Genomic DNA, 19,079 nt, shown 5'->3' with positions numbered 1-19,079 from the left:
CCTAAGAACTGGGGCCTCAAAAGACAAGCAGCTCAAGCCATATTAAATGTGAATCTGCTACGATTATGTCATGACAATATGATAACCTTGTTCCACAGTGGTATTCTGAGGAGAACACAGTAGAGGCTTCTGCTGAAGAAAGGGGTGGGTAAAACCCATTTTTTGGCAGTTTTCCTCTTGAAGCCACCCTCTCCCTAGCCATTCCCTATGCTATTCTAGAAGGTCCCCAGTCCACCCAAGCAGATTTTAGGGGCTCAGGAGGATATAGGTGGAAGGGAGTATCAGAAAAAATAACCCACCCTCTAGAAGCTGAAATATCTTGTTAGTGGAGTTTCAGTGCTGGAAAATATGGACCCAATATTGTGTTTCCCTTGTAATGCGTGGCTTTGCCCAAATATACTTTGCATTTAGTACATCATGAAGAATAATTTATTTCAGAGATACTGAATTATATTTTTCACAACATTTCAAATTGCTGGGTACGGTAACAGTATTTATTAAGGTATAGGACTAGGGAATTATTATTTAACCGTAAAGAATAAAATATTCATCCAGTCTAAATACTTTGGGGCAAAACGTTTCTTCTGTCCCAGTGAAAATAACCATTTGAAGTTCAAAAGTCAAATCCATTTAGAATAAGTAGCAGAGGCCCCGACTTGGACCCCAGATTATGGGTGCCCAGCGTGTGTGATGTGACGTCCTGACACCATGCGCCCTGCAGCCTCAGGACCTATCACTGGAAGTCAGGTCCCGAAGTCTCACAAGGCCTTGGACAATATCTCCAAGGTCTTGCGAGGCCTCAGATGTGATTTGTGGGTGCTTGGGCCCCCAGGGCCCCCTAGAGATGCTGCCACTGATAAGTAGTATGTATTGGTCTTAAGTTATATTTAGGATAATTTCCCACTGCTATGGATTTGTAGTAGTTTTTTTGTTTTGTTTTTCATTTTGGGAAAGCAGTGACTGCCAGAACATTTCTAGTGTAAATATATGCAGATTAAATTTGGTTTTGGTTAGAGGAAGTTGCCATTCCCCATGAGAGGCAAAAACATATTGGTGAAGCAAATTTCATTAGGATAATTGTGGTTTGAATGCAATGAGGATCAGATGTTAGTTCTACTGTAAGGTAAATAAATCAATATTGATATTGATTATTGGAATTTGGTCTGCTGAGTCAGTTCATATTAAATTACTGAATAGTGCTAGATTGGGTATTCAGCAAATGTTAATTCCCATGGGAATAAAAGTTGATATTGTTCTGCTACACAAAATAAACTTAACAACATCCATAGCGAAAAATAATTTTATTCAAGATCAATACACTGTAAAGCAATGGAAAGATTAAATTGCTGTCAGGTCTACTCAGCTCTTGTAGTCCTACTTCAGACCTAGTTTTAAACAGTTGTCTGCTGTTACAAGCAATGTTGAGGTGTAACTTTAGATAGGAAATGGTGGTTACTTTATATCTTATTTTCTCCATGGGAGCCAGTGAGACAATATTGGTCTCTCATCCTTTACTGTGGTACCTCTGGTACCGGTATAAACGCTTCTGGTTACAAACGCTTCAGGTTACGAGTTCTGCTAACCCAGAAGTAGCTGCTCCTGGTTGTGAACTTTGCCCCAGGATGCGAACAGAAATCGTGCACAGGAGGCCCCATTAGTGAAAGCGTGCCTCAGGATAAGAACGGTTTCAACTTAAGAACGGACCTCTGGAACAAATAAAGTATTGCATTCTGTTTTTTCCATGAGGTCAGAACAAAGCAGGTATATATATATATATATATATATATATATATATATATATATATATATATATATATCTTTGAACACAACTGAGGGCAACTTGTTTAGTTTGTAAAGGTTTTTTATTTTTTATATAAATTCTGCTCAGTTTCAAGATAGATCCAGGAATATGTTTGCACTTCCAACTTAAAAAATATGTTTTGTAAGACTTGTTTGTTTTAGCTCCTGTAAGCTGAGTTTTTTGTATAATATGGTTGGTAGGTGGTGACAGCTTATCTAGATGTTATCTTTGTGGTTAACACACTGTTGTAACAAATCACAATTAGTTGAATGCTACGTATACATTTTTGCTTGAACTTTTGGCAAGTTTTCTTACTTAAAATGTATATCAGTAGTGCAATTTGCCGACACATGCTGCTGGAACTCAGAAATGATGCTTTCATGAATGTGTCACAGCAAAAATAAGCAATATGCTCTGCATTAAAGGTGACTTTAAAATGCAAAGTGTCGTGAGAGAGATTGGTTGGTTTGACAGTCACTTCAGGAAAACCTCTACAATGACTAAAAGTTAGGGGTGTGCATTGGATTTTCAGTTATCCTGAAACTCAAGTGGGCCACTTCAGATGGATTTGGGGCTTATCCAAACCAAAGAGGAATCTTTCTTAAGCTCTTTAAACTGAAGAGGGGATCTCCAAAGCGTTTTTGAGATTTCTATGTTAAAACACTGCAGACACAGTGTCTGCAAAACCTGAAACTTTTCTCTCCAAGCTTGTCATGCAAGGAAAACACCGTCAGGAAGCTCTTTTGTGTCTGACACATCTTGCTTCTTACCAGAGAAAACCAGGTTTTAACCAGGTCGCTCCAATAATATTGCTTTAGGGTAAAAGTTAAAGGGACCCCTGACCATTAGGTCCAGTCATGACCGACTCTGGGGTTTCGGCGCTCATCTCGTGTTATTGGCCGAGGGAGCTGGCGTACAGCTTCTGGGTCATGTGGCCAGCTTGACTAAGCTGCTTCTGGCGAACCAGAGCAGCGCACGGAAGCGCCATTTACCTTCCTGCTGGAGCGGTACCTATTTATCTACTTGCACTTTTGAGGTGCTTTTGAACTGCTAGGTTGGCAGGAGGTGGGACCGAGCAATGGGAGCTCACCCCATCGCAGGGATTCGAACCACCGACCTTCTGATCGGCAAGCTCTAGGCTCTGTGGTTTAACCCACAGCACCACCCGCGTCTGGGTAGGGTGTTTTAGGGTAGGGAAGTTGAAATAATGTAACACTTTTCTTGTCTGTTCAAGAACATTCAAGTCCTGCCTTTGTGTAGCATGTCCCAAATCCTCTCATGTCAAGCCAGCTTGGCATTTAGTTTTTGTGACTTTGGGTGGCAGTTCGTCAGAATGCAAGCCTGAAGCTGTTCATTTTATGCATCAGAACTCCTTAGCCCTTACACCCAGCCTTCTTAAAATTTGCAGGCTATTTTCCCAGGAGCACATATTCATAAGAAAGTTGTTGCCCGCAAAACATCTTAGATGGAGGGCGGCAAATCCCTTTAAGTTCACCCATGCCAACAAAGTCAACTTTAAAAGTGCCTAGCACAAAAACTGCCATATACCAATTTGTAATTTGGCAGATTTCTTATTTAGGGACATCTCTGTCATGTATGCTATTTTATACAAGTTGCTCATAGAAGAATAGGGGAGCATAAGTGAATCCTTTTAAAAACCACTCCCCAACTGTAAAGGCTAGCTGCAATTTTCCTTCCGAAATTTGGCAGGACTCAACCTCTCAGAAGGGACTAACAATCCTGTAAATTTATTCCAATTCTGCCCTCCCCACCCCCCAAAATCATAGACAGTTCCTTTAAAAAACCTCCCACCAAACCTCTGGACCTACTTGTCTGAAATTTTGCAGACTTTATTTAGTCAAGAGGGGCAACTTTGCATGAAAATTTCATCCAGTTCTGTCGAAAGGGACTTGGGTGTAGCATTTGCAACATCTTACTTTTTTTCAAGCTCTATATTCCCCAGGCACATTGTATTTTTATGTTCTCAAAGTAGAAATCATCCCTGCTGATAGATATTGCTGGAAGCTGCTTGCAGCAGAGGAGAGACGTATGATGATATCACTTAGCCACACTCCATTGCACCACCATTTTAGTGAACAAAGCAAGAGCCACATCTCATCCCCTCAGCATGTGTGGCTTTCCTTTGCCAATTATAGTAGCACTGTTTGTGCAGCTCTATTTACGCTGTGACACTTTAGCACATCTCTGAAAACTTGTAACTTTAGGTGTCACAGGCATTTTGAGATGAATTTAAAATCTCAGAAGTGTAAGTGTATAATGCTTCGTTCAGGTAGGATATATTTTTATTCATTAATGCAGGGGTGTCTAATCTCTGGCCTGAGGCCTCTGAAACATATTTATCTTCCCTCCACCCCAAGAAAAAGTAGGCACAGTATTGGGGGCGTGAAAAGAGGTATATTTGGGTTCTGTGTGGTGCATTTGCAGTAGTGTGGGATGCCCACATCTAAGTTTAGCCATACTTAACCCCTAGAAGGCTGGCCAAGAGTGAGCACTATCTTAACTATTCTTGATTTAAGGACTGTAAATCTTCCACTATACATACCTAGACACTGTTCTGAAAATGTCACTATTAGTTAAAATCTTCTATCTCCTTTCCAGGCTCCAAGGCTTAGACTTGGCTAATACCTTGCCTTCAAACAGTTTTTGATTGATGCAAACCAATACCTATGCAGTAGATTACATAGATAGCAATGGCAGGGACTGAAATGGATGCAGGGGGAATGCTGTACAAGCTCTGGAGCCTTTCAGTTTCCCCTCATGCCATCCATAAAGCTGCTCCTGAAGGTTGCGGAGCTTCTAGAATGAGATGTAATGTGGTATAATGGGATTCTTCTGGAAATGAAAATGAGCAACTCCTCCCCTCCTGTGTGTGTGTGTGTGTGTGTGTGTGTGTGTGTGTGTGTGTGTGTGTAAATAGCAGTGGCTGGTTCGGCAGCACAGGCAGGGCAAGCATTGCTTACCTGTCTTCCCATTGCTGGCAGGAATGTCATATTGGCTTTGCTTTTGCTTCCACACTGCATTAAAGTTCTGTACAGTACTCCTTGCTGTGTCCCTCCTTTTCTCCCTCTTGGTAACTAGCAGCAGAGAGGAGAGGGCTTGTTGCGGTTTTTTTCTGGTTGTTCACATCACTTTTAAGTTTTGCATGATGTCTCTGCGTGGCCCATGTGTCTTAAATATTTGTAGCCAAGGAATGTTGCAACTTTTACATTACAGTGTAACATGCGATTTAGTTTTCCATCTTATACGGTTCTGTTTGTTGGGGGTGTATGTGGAATGCTTCACTTGAGGTATGAAAGATTGTGCCACTATGAGTATTTTGAATCTACCATTGCAACAGGCTTGTTTTTGGCGGGTCATAGGTGAAGGCTAAGGGTGGAATTTAATTCGTTCCACGGGTCTTTTCTTATAACGAAAAATTCGTCTAGCGAATCCCATAGGAATGCATTGAAATTTTTTTGAATTTTTTTTTGCCCATAGGAACGCATTAATTGAATTTCAATGCATTCCTATGGGAAACCGTGATTCGCTAGACGAATTTTTCGTAAAACGAATTCGTCTAGCGAGGCAACCTCCGCTCGAAAAATCCTTTCGTTAAGCGGAAATTTCGTTAAGCAGGGCATTCGTTAAGCGAGGCACCACTGAATATGCATACAATTTGCACTTTAGTCATAAATCTTGTCAAATTGAGTGTATGGCACTATATTCTTGGTGTGAATTTGAAGATATCACCCTGTTCTAGCCTAGCCTAGCCTAGCCTAGCTTTTAGACCAAGATTGTTTTAAGCACCTCTGATCTTTTTACACAGCAGATAAATCAGAAAAAGCCCATATGTCTGAAGGACAACCATCTCTGGCAATATAGTAGTGACAAGTAGCATACTATTTATAGACAGCATTTGCTAAGTTTCCCAGCAGGGACTTATATATCTGACATTGTAGTCCAGAAACAAGAGAGCTGCCTGCTAAGCAACAATGACAGTTTTTCTTACTATTCCAAATAGTATATCAAGATAATATATTGTACCAAGATGTTTGAAGAGTAATGTGTTGCCTTGCAAAGCTTACTACAGTATACTTTTTGTGGCTTCTTTTGGAGTGAGTTTTAACTTCTTAATCCAAGCTCCTTGAAATTGAAACGATAGTATGTAATTGAAACAACAATCTGGTGGAACAGACCCAAGAAAGACCAAGGGGAAGCTCATCATTCTGTTTTTTATCCAGCAAGGATCCACAATTTTTGGATGATTTTTGGATAAAGGGTGGCATATAAATTTAATACAAACAAAATCTTAAAAATACCCTGCTCTGTGAGGGTATTGTGCATCCCACCCTGTTATAATTGAAAGTACAGGCAGCAACCATTTTGCTCGGGGGTTCCGTTCCAGGCCTCTGCAGACATTGGTGGAGCAAGCCAACCTCACCCCACACAGTTCCATCTTCTGGGTTCAAAAGGACCTGCATGTCAGCGGCCGCGCATCAATTGGACATGCACAAAAAAGTCACCCCACCTGTACTGTAAGGGAAGTACTAATTCTTCAAGATTCCACATTCTCCCAAGGTCCCACTGAATCATAGTCTGGCTTTGCACGAAATGTGAACCAGGCCATTCTCTGCTTACATTTCTTTTGTCAAAGTTTATGTTCCTTTTTGTTCTCATTTGGACCAGATTTTCATTTTCTAAAGGAAGCCTTCTTGCCTTAGCTTCTGACATTCAACTTGTTAACCATGCTAGAAGTTTCATGACCTTGGTAGTGACTATTCTCATCTGTGGTATACATTCTAGCTGAGCTTTTATTATTGAGGATTTTAATTATCATCCTAAGCATTCTGGGGAGATTTGACCCTCTTGACTTTCCTTTCAACTTCCCTTTTACCAATTCCCTCATTTTAAAGAATTTTTCTCTTTTGAAGTGAAATCTGACTGTACTAGGCTTTGTTAGCAATTACTCACTTATGTGTTAAATTTGAAAGCACTATGGTCACTGTTTCTAAACTGCCCACAGCACTTATATCTTGCACCAGGCCATGGGCACCACTTAAAATTAAGTCCAGGGTTGCCACCCCTTGGATCAACTCCATGACCAACTGTTCTTGAGCACAGTCATATGGGGTATCTAGAAATTTTATCTTAGTTGTGCCTGGAGCAGGCATTTATCCTGTTTTTGTTTGGGCAGTTGAAGTCATCCATTACTACGACGTTTCCTCCTTTGATGCTTTTTCAAATTCATTATCTCAAGACCACTCTGGGCATCTTGGTCATGGGGATGGTAATGCCTCCTCCTTCCTAAGTTGCTCTTGGACTTGGTGTGCCACTCACATCTGTTCTGTGGTGAAATCTACCCCTTTTGGGATTTTCAGCTCCTTGAACACTATGTCCTCTTTGATGGTACAGAGTAGCATCGTCTCCAGCATGCCATTCCCTGCCCTTCCTATAGAGTTTGTACCCAGAGATAATTGTGCCCCACTGATTCTCTCCTGGTTTTATTGTAATGCCTAGGATAATATCTTTTACTAAAGTGCTCACTCGCATTGAATAGTCATGATACCATATGATTTATTTACTTTATTACACTAGATTTTAGCTTCATATATTTTATATTTCAGCATTAGGTAGCTAATACTTGCATATACCAGCTCTAAGCTTGATTTAAATGTCAGCACTATTGTACTGGTTTCATTTAAATAATTTTGCTTTATATTGTAAGTCTATCAAACTAACATGTTGAGTGTTTAGCTGTTGGAGGCTTTATAGGTGATTAATAAATCATTTTGTAAAAATACTGCTCTGAATGGGTTAAAACAGTTCTTTTCAGTGTTTCTTTTTACAAGCCACCTGTTGCCTTAGATGCATAAGTGTATAAATTTGAACAAAGTGCTCATCACTTGTCAGCCATCAGTGGCAGCATAAAAATTACTTGTGGTGCTTGCTTTGCAAGAAGTTCTTTTGTGTTTGTGACACCAGCTTTGTTTTATACAATTAAAGTATTACACGCTAGAATAATCTAAATTGCAGCCACTAAACGGTGATGTAGTTCTTTTTTTTTCATAGAGCTGAATTTGTTTACTGATTGTATGCAGCTATTGACTACTGCTTTAACATGACAGGTCCCTTGGAGAAGTGCCTTTCCCCCTGCTAGTATGGAAAGCTTTTCAGGCTCATTAAAAAGTTCATTTATTTATGATTAGTCTTTTATTCCCTGTATTTTTTAAAAATAGCAAACTAGGAGCATTTTTAAGTGCTTTTGAGATCTATCATAAAATGAAGTAATTTATACTTCAAGGGGGATTGTATAATGTTTCACAACATGTTTAGCAGTTATAGTGTAAAACATTAGAACTGTGCTAGCCCCTTAAGAGCAATGGGGCTCATGTACCAGGTGCAGCTCTATGCTAAGTGACTCTGTCTCTGCTGTACCTCCAAACTTTGCAGTTCTTTATATATATGTGTGTGTACACCTATCTATATTGAAAATCCTCCCATCCAAAATATGTAAAGAATAACATTGTCTACAGCTTGGTTCTTGGAATCAAATGCATTTGCAACAACAAAGATAAATATCAGATAAATAAGGGTCATTGAACTTAAAGAGCCACTTCTACATATCCACATGTAATTGATTGCAACATCCACTGGGCTTCTAAAACCTCCTCGCATCAAAAACAAAGAATGTGGCCCATTTGTGGTAGCTTTCCATATATCTTCCATTGTCTGGCAATCAGAGAAAGATACCCATGGTTAGCAAATTCTGAATGTCATGCTAAAGCTGTCAACAAGCCTCCTGTTAACAGCATTTTGCCAGCCTCCAACTAAATATATGCAGACTATCAGTGAGAGCTTTATTGAATCCACTTAACAACATTCCTAGATCTCATCTTTGTAACACTAAATACTGTATCACCTGTTTGCATCTCATGGAAACAGCTACTTTCAAAAGCACCAGGACAGGTAGGACATGCTACATCAAGCAGAATATCACTTGCAGGTCCTGCAGTATAATCTCTATTGAGTGCAAAAAAGGATGTCATATCCTGTACATAGGTAAAACTACAACTGACCTATGCACACATGTTGGAAACCACAAATCTGCAATTTTGACAAAAGGCCGAGCAATCAGTTGTTAAAACATTTCATTTCTGAGAAACATAGACTGTCAGGCATATCAATAACTGCTATAAAGGTGCTAACAGATCCAACAATTTTGGTTAAGAGGGGAAACGTCAGATTGGGGCCATGTGGTGCCAATGTGTCCAGTGTGTACATGCAGGAAGATAATACTAGTATCACTTAGCATCTGCAAGTGAAGCCCCTTTGAGCATTCCATCTTCAACACAGCAGCTGATGAAGGTGGAAGCAAAAATGTTTTGCCACATAATTTTAAAAATACACGCAGCTTGGAAGAATCTTTTCTGACTTGTCAGAATAATCTGAAATTGAACTAGTTTCTCCAGAGAACATTTCTTTAGAAAGTAGAAATATAGAGGAAAACCCAAGATCAGCATTCGAAAATCCCCATTGTTCTAGGGAATTTCATTAGTGCGAGCAGTTTCTGAGCTCTGGGCACAAAACTGCGCCTAAGATTTCAGATTAAATGCAGAGTAGAAGGAAAGGAGGACCTTTTCCTGCCTCCCTACTTCTAGCTACTCTCTGAAGACTGGAGAAGATACCCTCTTAAGAATATTAGGGGTGGGGGTGGGGAGGGGAAGGACTAGACCATGTGAAAAATGAACACAATATTTTAGCTGCAGTTCATTCATTTTCCGCTTTGAATTCTTATTAGAAAAAAGTGTGCCTAGACATTCCGTTGTTGCGCCCATAACCTAGGTTTAAGGTGCCATTTAGCTCTTAGCTTTCATATCTCAGTTTCTAACACTGTTTGGGGGTGTTTCAAGTGAAAACTTTCAACAATGGAGAAAGAATGTAGCTCAGTAGTAGACATCTGCCTTGCATATCAAGGTCTGAGGCTCCCCCCCCATCTCCAAGTACAGCTGGGAGACCAGGCCCTGGCGCTGAGGGGTGGAGATCGCTCCGGCGCCCCCGCCCTTGCAGGGCGTAGTATGGCTTCCGCACGGCTTTGCCGCGCAGCGCCCTACCTACCAGCCCCGCACCCAGGCACCCCGCGCCACCGGGACTCGACCTATAGCCGGCCCTGTGGGAGACACCCGTATCTGAAACTTTGGAGATCTGCTACCAGTTACTGTGTAGACCTTACTGAGCTCAATGGACCAATGGTCTGACTCAGCAAAGGTGGATTCCTATGTTTTTATGTCCCCAAGCATGAAACTGAACGATCAGGATTTTCTACAAGTTTGTTCTGGTATATTTTTAATGAGATGCAGTGAAATAAGAAGCTAAGAACATTTTTTTTGGGGGGGGGGGAGTGGAGAATGTAGGCCAGTTTCCCACAATTTGATGCCCTCCAGAAGTTTTGGAGTACAGCTCCCATCATCTCTGATTGTTGGCAGTGGTGGCTGGAGCTGATGGGAGTTGAAGTCCACAGCATTTGGACATGAGTTGAGAAAGGCTGACCTTTTCTAAAAGCAAGCCTCTAGCAGGCCTAAATAGTTGCCCTATACTAGCATAAGATTTCGAGACTATATGTGAGTCCTCCTGAGAATCATTGCAGGTTGCAGAAGCTGCTTGTGTGAGTAAGCATTTGTGTATTTAGGAATCCAAAGCTCTACAAAAAAAGGTTGGTTCTGTCCTCCCCCAAATGTGGGGAATATGACATGTATCACTTCAGCTGCTAATATATGTCCATCTTGCAAGCCAGTCTTCTCTGTGTGTGATTCCGTAGCATGCTTGGAAGGTACCACCAACTTAGTGAGTTGTTTCTGGATTTGCTTTATGGCATAGGCATATCCAGCAGGTTTCTTGGTAGTGGAAGTAGGAAGTACCGTAGGTATTCTTGCTTTCTTGGTCGTGGAAGTAGGAAAGGGAAACCAGCGCCCTCTTGCATTGATGTTGTTCATCTGCCCCATAATTTGCTGGAGATGATCAGTAATAATGGTCAGCAACAACCTGTAGGAAGAGAATTGCCAAGATGCTACAAAACTCCAAATAGCAGAAATTGAATCTTCCAGTGATGGTTAGCATAACTGGTGACGATGGTGAGGAGCAATAGAGGGCAGTGCCATTAGTCCCACATAATCAAAGGCAATAGTTGAAGCTGGAAAATGGAAGGCATTGCACACTAAATCTGGTTCTAAAACTGCTGTTTAGTAAATTAACCCATTAAGCCACCCAGGAGCTACTAGGGTGGTGCTGGCTGCCAGAAAGGCGGTGGGAGTGGAAGACTACATTTTACCTTTGTATTTTAAAACTACAATAGCTTTGAGTGTTAATGGAACAGAATTGCTATCTTCAAGCAAATGATTGTTGATTTTTAAAGAAACCTTTTAAAGTATTGCTGTTAGGCTTCTCTAAGGCTATTGTTACAAACTGAAAGTACAGTGTAAGTACATTTAGTAAGGTAAAGGTACACCTTCAAACTGAATTGACCTGACAACCCCCACAGTGATTTTGTTCACTAAAGCGCTACAGGATTTCAGTGATTAGACCCTAAAAGGAGCATGCAAACAAGGTTACTACCTGTTTTGATTGTTTTCTAAATGACAACCTGGAACTAGTTGGAAGCTTTAAGCATATGTGAGTACAATTTCCTATAGTTTTTCCCTATTTTTGTGGTGTGCTTAGTGTGATGTTACAGTAGTAAAAGTGTCATCTACTTGTAGAAGTAAAACCAGCAGATGCTGGCAAATGTGGTGGAAGAAGAAAAAGTTTTAATAGATATATAGAACTGCTAGCTTCAGTGTACATTTATGTGCTATTTGTGTGGGGCAGCAATGTATGTCTCAGAATTATGAGAACAATGAATTATGAGAACAATTGCAAGTTCTTTAATTTTGCAATTGAGATTGAAGATACATCTGCAGAGAGTAGCTTTGAGATTTTTTAAAACTAAGACCTTAAAATATTTTATTTAAGAAAGTAGCCTCCAAAAAGTAAGCAAAAATGGAAAACGTAAACAACCTTGTTACAGTACATACATTGTATAGGCCTCCTTATTTTGTTTTGTTTGTTCAAATATTTTTCACCACAGCCACATAAGGAGAATCCGATTTTCCCATTCAAAAAATGTGCAGTCATCAATATTGTTAGAGAGATTATTTTGAAATTTCCATGTATCTACCTTTCTGCTACTTTACATGGAGTGAAATGGAGCATTGCATATAAGAGTAAGGGACTGTGAGTGTTGCTGCTGGTAGCAACAGGTGATGTTTTATCCCTGAAATTACAACCTAGCAGCACACTGTCTTGTTCTTCCATAGTTTCTTATACAATAGGCAGTTCAAAGATCAACAGCACATTCCTAACTAAGTCTACTCAGAAGTAAGTCCTACTGAATAAATTGGGGCTTACTCCCAGGTAAGGGGATTTAGGGTTGCAGCCTAAGTCTCAATTCCTTAACAGGTAGATTTTCCATAAGCGAAATTCTGTCCATTTGGAAATTGAAAATATCCATATATTTTATAACACCATTGGCCCTTTCTAAGTGAAGTTTTTTAATACTATTAATTAACCAGTGAATATTGTTTTTCATTATTCTTTCATTACTGTATGTTTTGAAATAATTGTAATAGCTTTCTGGATTGTTGAAGGTTGTATTAGAACATCAGTGAGATTTAGGTGGTTGCAGAAGAGGTAAACAAAAAAATGGTACCTTCTCCTGGGTTACCTAATAGGTGACTAGGCAGTTACAGACTGTCTGCAATATTGGAGTGCCCCTGTAAAGTTATGGCCTATTGAACCCAGTTCTGTTTGTGCTCTTGACCTTTTGGTTCATCCTATTCTGCTTTATATTTTAAGCAAACATGGATTTCTATATACAATATAAAACAAAAGGGAATAAGGAGTGCTGACTGTGTTCACACATCATGTTAAACCATAGTTAATGTTTAACTATTGTTAATATGAATGGGAAGGGTATGCATGCTTCTCAAAAGTCATTGCTTCATTTCTTCTCTGCTCTTAGCCCTGCCAGGAGCAACAAACCACGTCACATATGTCATCTGAGCCTGGGCTTATGGTTTTAAACTCCAAAACAAATCAATAGCAGTAAGTGAAGAATGAACACTGCTTATAATTTACACAATTGTGCCCATGATACAAAAGTATTTGTATGTCACAGTAACTACGTGTGGTTATACAGGGAGTTTCCGCAGCAAGGATCTTAATAGGCAATCTCTGGAACTTCATATGAAAATTCTATATGAAAAATCAGATCATTTTTGCCATATATAACTGTCAGGAGACCACCAGAGGTCAGTGGAGAGTCCAGGAAGTCGGGACAAGGGCTCTCCGATGGAGACGGAGCCCGGGATGCTAGTGTCTCGCAGCATCCTTCGGAGGGTGGTACAGGGGCTCAGACAGCGATGCAGACCCTTGGGGATCCTGAGAGTGCTAGGTTTCCAGAGGGAAGGCTGGAGGGGTCGGACCACAGTGCTCAAGAGGGGGAAGCTCCAGAGGAGACAGCACCGGCTCCTCAGCTCAGCAGCTCTGGTGGAGAGGGCGCTCCACCAGCCCCATCACCCCAACAGCGAAGGGGGGGGGGAGAGGAGAGAGCAGAGGAGGAGATTCAAGGTGCCAAGGGTGTTCTGTTGGCGGAAGTCCCAACGGGGGTTGCTTCCAGATTCTGAATTGTACTACGGTAGGACAGTCATGGATTTTGATGCTCTTTCTTGTACACACACATATATAATAAAACTCTGTAAAAACCAGGCACAGAGTTTGGAGCGTCTTACTTGTGAGAAAGCAACCAGCATCATTAGAATAACACAGCCTGGCTCACATAGAAAATATAGCATCAAAGTGAGTCTAGGGCCCGGTTCAGGCTGTCATTCCAGGCTTCATAAATATGGCTTATTTTCTTGGTTCATTACTGACAAGCATTAAGCCAGAGTTGCTCATTATGGAAATAATTGTGAACTTGGGCTTGGCGCCATCTTAGATCTTGGTTCAGAAGCTGGTGCACAGTGAGAAGAGAGATGTGGAGTTGCAAGAGTGCCATGCTTGGCCTAGGTGGTGACACCCAACTTCACAAACCATGGCATACTCATGTGGTTAAACTACTTAATAAATCTGAGTAAGATAAACAAACTGTGGCTTATGAAGCCTTGATTGTTTTGTTTGAACCAGGCCAAGTCTCTTTGCAGTGCAAATTAATATGGGTTTTAGACACAGATGCAGATCAAATGCATATTAGTCCAAATATAAGCTAATAATTAGAAACAGACCAATTTCATTTTATTGGCAGTTACTGGTTAAAACTCTTTTTGGTCTTATTCAGTCTGGGTAATTGAATTTTATAGTTTATTGTTCTATTTGTTTTTTAAAATATTAGGACTTGAATCTCTCTAAATTGTCATTGGTATATTTTACTAAGATTTAAATATTTTAAAATTTAAAACTATTTTTAATTAAGCAGTAAATGCAAATTTCTCAATAAGTAAGCAAAATCTGGTGAAGTTTATTGTGTAGATTTTATTAATGTTGGACTAAAATGTTAAGAATTTCCCACCTACCACATTTAATGCTTTAGTATTTAATGGCTTCAGTACATAAGAGAAAAAAAGTTGCTTCTCAGAAGCAAACCAATATGAGGAATACCTTAGGAACATTATTAATGTTTTAGTTTACAAACTTTACTGGCACATATTCAAACTCCTTCAGAATTTTACTGATCATTTCAATTCTTTTAAGTGCTTTAAGCTAAATCTAGTATATAAAAATTTTCATTTATTTGCTTCCATGCATTTGTGTTTAAAGAAAAGTATGAATACAGCCTTTTTACTGTTTGTAAGAAACATTTACAGAAGCAGGCTTAGAGTGCAGAGATGCATGTCAGTATTCAGAATTCATATTTCCCTTGAACAGATGATTGTGATAAAAATGGTGCATGGTGTGTTTTCATTGCCTGTTGAAAGACTTGCATGCAGTTAAAATAAGCATTTTGATGGTGGTTGAATTAAGAGGTTTTTTTGTCAGTCTCTTCTCATCATGGATGATTAGACTAAAATGTCTGCTTGTCTTGACTTGAGATCACCACAGCTTCAGATAACATGCTTTGTGATTGAAGGTCGAAATATTTTGAATTCTAATAGGCTGCCAGATGAATTGCTTGAAATAGACTGTAAAATTTCAAGGCTTCCTTTTCCATCTGCTGTGAAAAGAACCATTGGGAATGGTCGAGCTTGATGATCATAGAATTACTGGATGGTGATTCTAAAACCCTCAAAGGGAAGTTGCTATGGCGATCTAGTTCCAAACTGTGAAATGATTCACCTTTGAAAGGCTTCAGGGTCTGAGAAGCTGAACACATCATTGTTCAGGTGGTCATTGGTTAGGAAATTGCTGGTGCCTGTGTAATCAGCACTCCTGTGGTAGTTAACGATCTAAAAAGGTTTGTTCTGAATGATGTGGGACAACAGCAATATGCATGAGATGGCTTCTCAATCTTAGTTTGTTAGTCTGGTGCTTGTAAAAATATAGTCAACCAAATGGGGGATAACAGAACTGCTTTATCTGGAAGCCTTTTTAAAGACACAAATTTGCTCCATGATGGACGTGGCATGTAAAGTGGATAGAAGTGGAAATACGGCTTTCTAGCATCCATTTGGGCAAAAATCTCTTTTTTTTTTAAATGAATGAAGGGAATATGGTGTGTGCATTGGGTGGGGTATTCATAATCACAATTTTAATTTTTTTTAAAAAATTGTAATACGGTACTACTAAAATGTGATTTTATTGTAGCTCAGGATCTGCACAATACTTGGAATGAGCCCTATTACCAAGCAAATCCCAGTTGTTCTTGGGCCTTCAAGGAAATATGCTGGTTACATTCTGCTTATGAAGAAGTAGACTACAATTGAGTTGGGGTCTTGAGCAAGGATTTAAACGTTTTTGGTTATTTGGCATCTTGTTGTTCAAGAAAAGATGGAGAAGCTAAAACCCTCAGCTAGCAAAGCCCCCAGTTTGCTGTTATCGGGACGGATGGACCTGTGTTCCATACACAGCTGACTTGCTTACATTCACTTATTTAATTAATATATTGTCCAGTTACATATGTTCTCTGGGTAGTTTACAAGTGTAAATTCAGACAATGAGGTATAAAAATAGGACATGAAATCTGAAACAAAATCAAACCTATATATAAAGGATGCCAATTCACAATGAATGATATTAAAGGTAGTGACTTGGATCCTACGATAAGGGAAGGAAATAAATTTATGGAAAGAAAGTTTCCCTTCTCCGCTTCAAGCAACATTTTATTTTATTTTAAAAATTGTTTCCAAAATACAAACACAATGAACAAAATGGTTACATAATGTCATTACTAACAGAACATGATGCCTTTACCACAGTTTTCCTCTTTACATGTAAGTAGGTCTGTATGTAAGTTTCTTTGGCATCTTGGCAATTTGCTGTATATTTTATCATAATATTACAATTTGTACTTAATTTCCCTAATCTTTTAGCCCTGCCCTGGTTTGAGAACAACTGAGTTAGTTATCATGGTGACTAAGCTCTTCCCATTCACCAGCAGTGCATTTCTGACATAAATTTAGTACTTGCATATAATTAGTCTTACCTTCATAAAGGTAGGGGGAATTGGGACAAAGGGATCCTCTGATCCATGCAAGATGATGGTAGATGGGGTGGCATTGCTGTCACTCAAACCTATACAGTACATGTTTACTTGGAAGCACTTCAGAGTCTTTGTCCTAGTTCTTGTGTGTTTCTTATTTGTCACTGTCTGGGTCCCCTGATCCTCCCTAAAGGTTATTACAATCTAATAGAATTTCAGTTAACATTAGAGTAATCTCTCTCTCTCTCTGTGTGTGTGTATGTATGTACGTATAAAATGTATATATATATAAAAGTTGCATACACTATAAGTTACTAGTTCATTAGAACCAGTGAAAAATTGATAATTAAAATATGCTTTAGTGCCACAAACTCTAAACAGGACTTGTAAATCAAACAAAATGATTATTTCCAAAGTCACTGAGTACTTCCATTTAAACTATATTTATACATAATATTGAAAAAAAATCTAGTTAACTTTAAAATATGTAAGTTCTTGCCATTTAGGGTTCTATGAAGCTGATCATCAAGAGGTTGCAAATCATTGACTGTTTCTATTTTCAGAATTCCACATCCCTGAGTAATTTGCTTTAATTTCACCCAATCTAACCTATACTTCACACCGTCACCATTCAGCTCTTAATAGCTATGTTCTGTGCATAAGAAAAGCATATAAATGTCCACAATTACACTGCAAATGATTACAACTAGTTAGTGTTTTATGAAGCACTGTAGAACCAAAGTTATAAAGTATTCGAAAAATTATTCCCCCGAAGGCATTTGTCAAGAGAATTTTCTTTTTCAGCTATATATTTAACTTGTTGACATGCATGCCTCTAGCTGAACAAAATCTTCATTCTTACAAAATGCTCAAGTAGAGATTGTATAAATTGACTTTTAATTCTTTCAGCATATGTTTATGTGTTATCCTCTTTACATAGAAATTTATTGTCATGGAATCAAAGCTAGACTTCCACTCTGACTTCACAATATTATCTCCCATGATGTTTATTCTGGTCTCAGATTCTCTACTTTTTTTTTGATCAATTCTGGGAAGATAGTGTGTTAAGCTGCGATAAGGCATTCCCTCCTTTCAATGGAAAGTTTTGAGCAGGTTTTAAAAAGTTTATTGAACGGGTGCATCATAATACCAGGAATTGGACTGAGGAGCCAGTGTTTTATCTTGCCCTAATTACTGATGGGTTAGGGGGAATAACTTTGGCTTTATCAAGAGGAAGCCAAAGCAAAAACGGACAGAAATGCTGGGAAAGTAGTTCAGGTCACCAAGCCAGTGTTTTCTGCCTATTACCTGATTAACCAAGAATGAACTTTTCTCTTTTTTTGGCAGAGAGTTGAAGCAAGAGCAAAGAACTTGCATAAATACTTTCCAGGCCTTGGATCCAGTGTTAGAAACTGGGGTAGGAATGCTAGGAACCATGTGGCCCCTGGGACCTAGGTTATGGGCACCAAAACAAAATGTCTAGGCACCTTTTGTTGTTGTTGCTGCTGCTGCTGGTGGTGGTGGTAAATCAGGTGGTCTGCAGGGTAGTGTATTGTGCTGCTGGGCAGATCAGGTGTTTGGCAGGGATAGTGCTGCAGCAAAAGATGTGTGTCTTTTGCTGCCACTGTGCCCGGCAGACCAGCTGACTGCAGCCAGGCAAGTGGAGATGCTAGGCGCCAAGGATGGCACCTGACATCTCCAACCAGTCACAAAAGGCCGGTTGCCAATTGCAAAATGCGACTGGAGCCAGGCTAATTTCGAATGCTGCTTGGATCTAGATGTCTTTTGCATGATCAGAAAAGCACTTGCTCTTGTACAGTACAGGCTTGCCAAATTCCTCCAGTTTTCACATTCTTCTACAGCCCCCTGTAGCCCATCCTACACCATTTTAGGTGGATCATCAAGTGGGGTGTTTTTTTGGGGGGACGGGGAATAGGATAGGATAGGATAGGATAGGATAGGACACAGGAAAGACTTCCTGTGCAAACACAGGTCTGCTTGATTGCCTCTGGATCCCACCTTGTGGTTTCATTTTCACATTTCTCCTGTGAGAGTCCAGATATCCAGCCAGGCAACTCTTGTGCCTCTGCACCAATACTCACAGGTTAGAGCTCCTTTGTTTGTCAGAGAGAAATTCATCCCACATGCTTGCTAAGCAGGGGTGCGAACTTGAGAAAAATATTGTGGTGGCCCAGGTAAGCCCCACCCCTGCATCACATGATGCAATGCACACACACACAATTTGAATAGGAATGCCCATCAACTTTATGGGGGCCCAGCCCCCTCAAACATTTTATTGGGGGGTCAAGCTCCCATGGCCCCTAGGTGTTGGCTGCTATGTTGCTGAGCTTTTCTAAGGTATATATAGAAGCTACAGTATACTTACCGTGTTTCCCCTTTTTTAAGACACCGTCTTATTGTTTTTTTTACTCAAAAAAACACACGGTGTCTTATTTTCAGGGGATGTCTTGTACCTTAAGGCCGCCTCGGAGGGGCCAGGCAGCTGGCTCGGGGTGCTGCTGGGCGCTCTGTGCGGCGCTGCAGCAGCAGCCGGTTCCAGGCACCAAGGCAGCTGCCTGTTCCGGTGGCGGGGCGGCAGGCAAAAAAGAAAAA

General features: G+C 40.0%; 1 protein-coding gene across 3 annotated transcripts in view; it reads left to right on the top strand.

Moving 5' to 3' along the window:
• Window positions 1–19,079, top strand: part of OLA1 (Obg like ATPase 1) — an 88,295-nt gene that overhangs the window by 9,280 nt on the left and 59,936 nt on the right. The gene's annotated exons all lie outside the window — the stretch shown is intronic.

The sequence above is a fragment of the Zootoca vivipara genome, chromosome 1, assembly GCF_965207765.1.
Source record: "Zootoca vivipara chromosome 1, rZooViv2.hap1.1, whole genome shotgun sequence".
In the NCBI taxonomy this organism is placed as follows: Eukaryota; Metazoa; Chordata; class Lepidosauria; order Squamata; family Lacertidae; genus Zootoca; species Zootoca vivipara.
The sequence above is the reverse complement of the archived record's forward strand: the minus strand, read 5'-3'. Positions and strand labels throughout refer to the sequence as shown.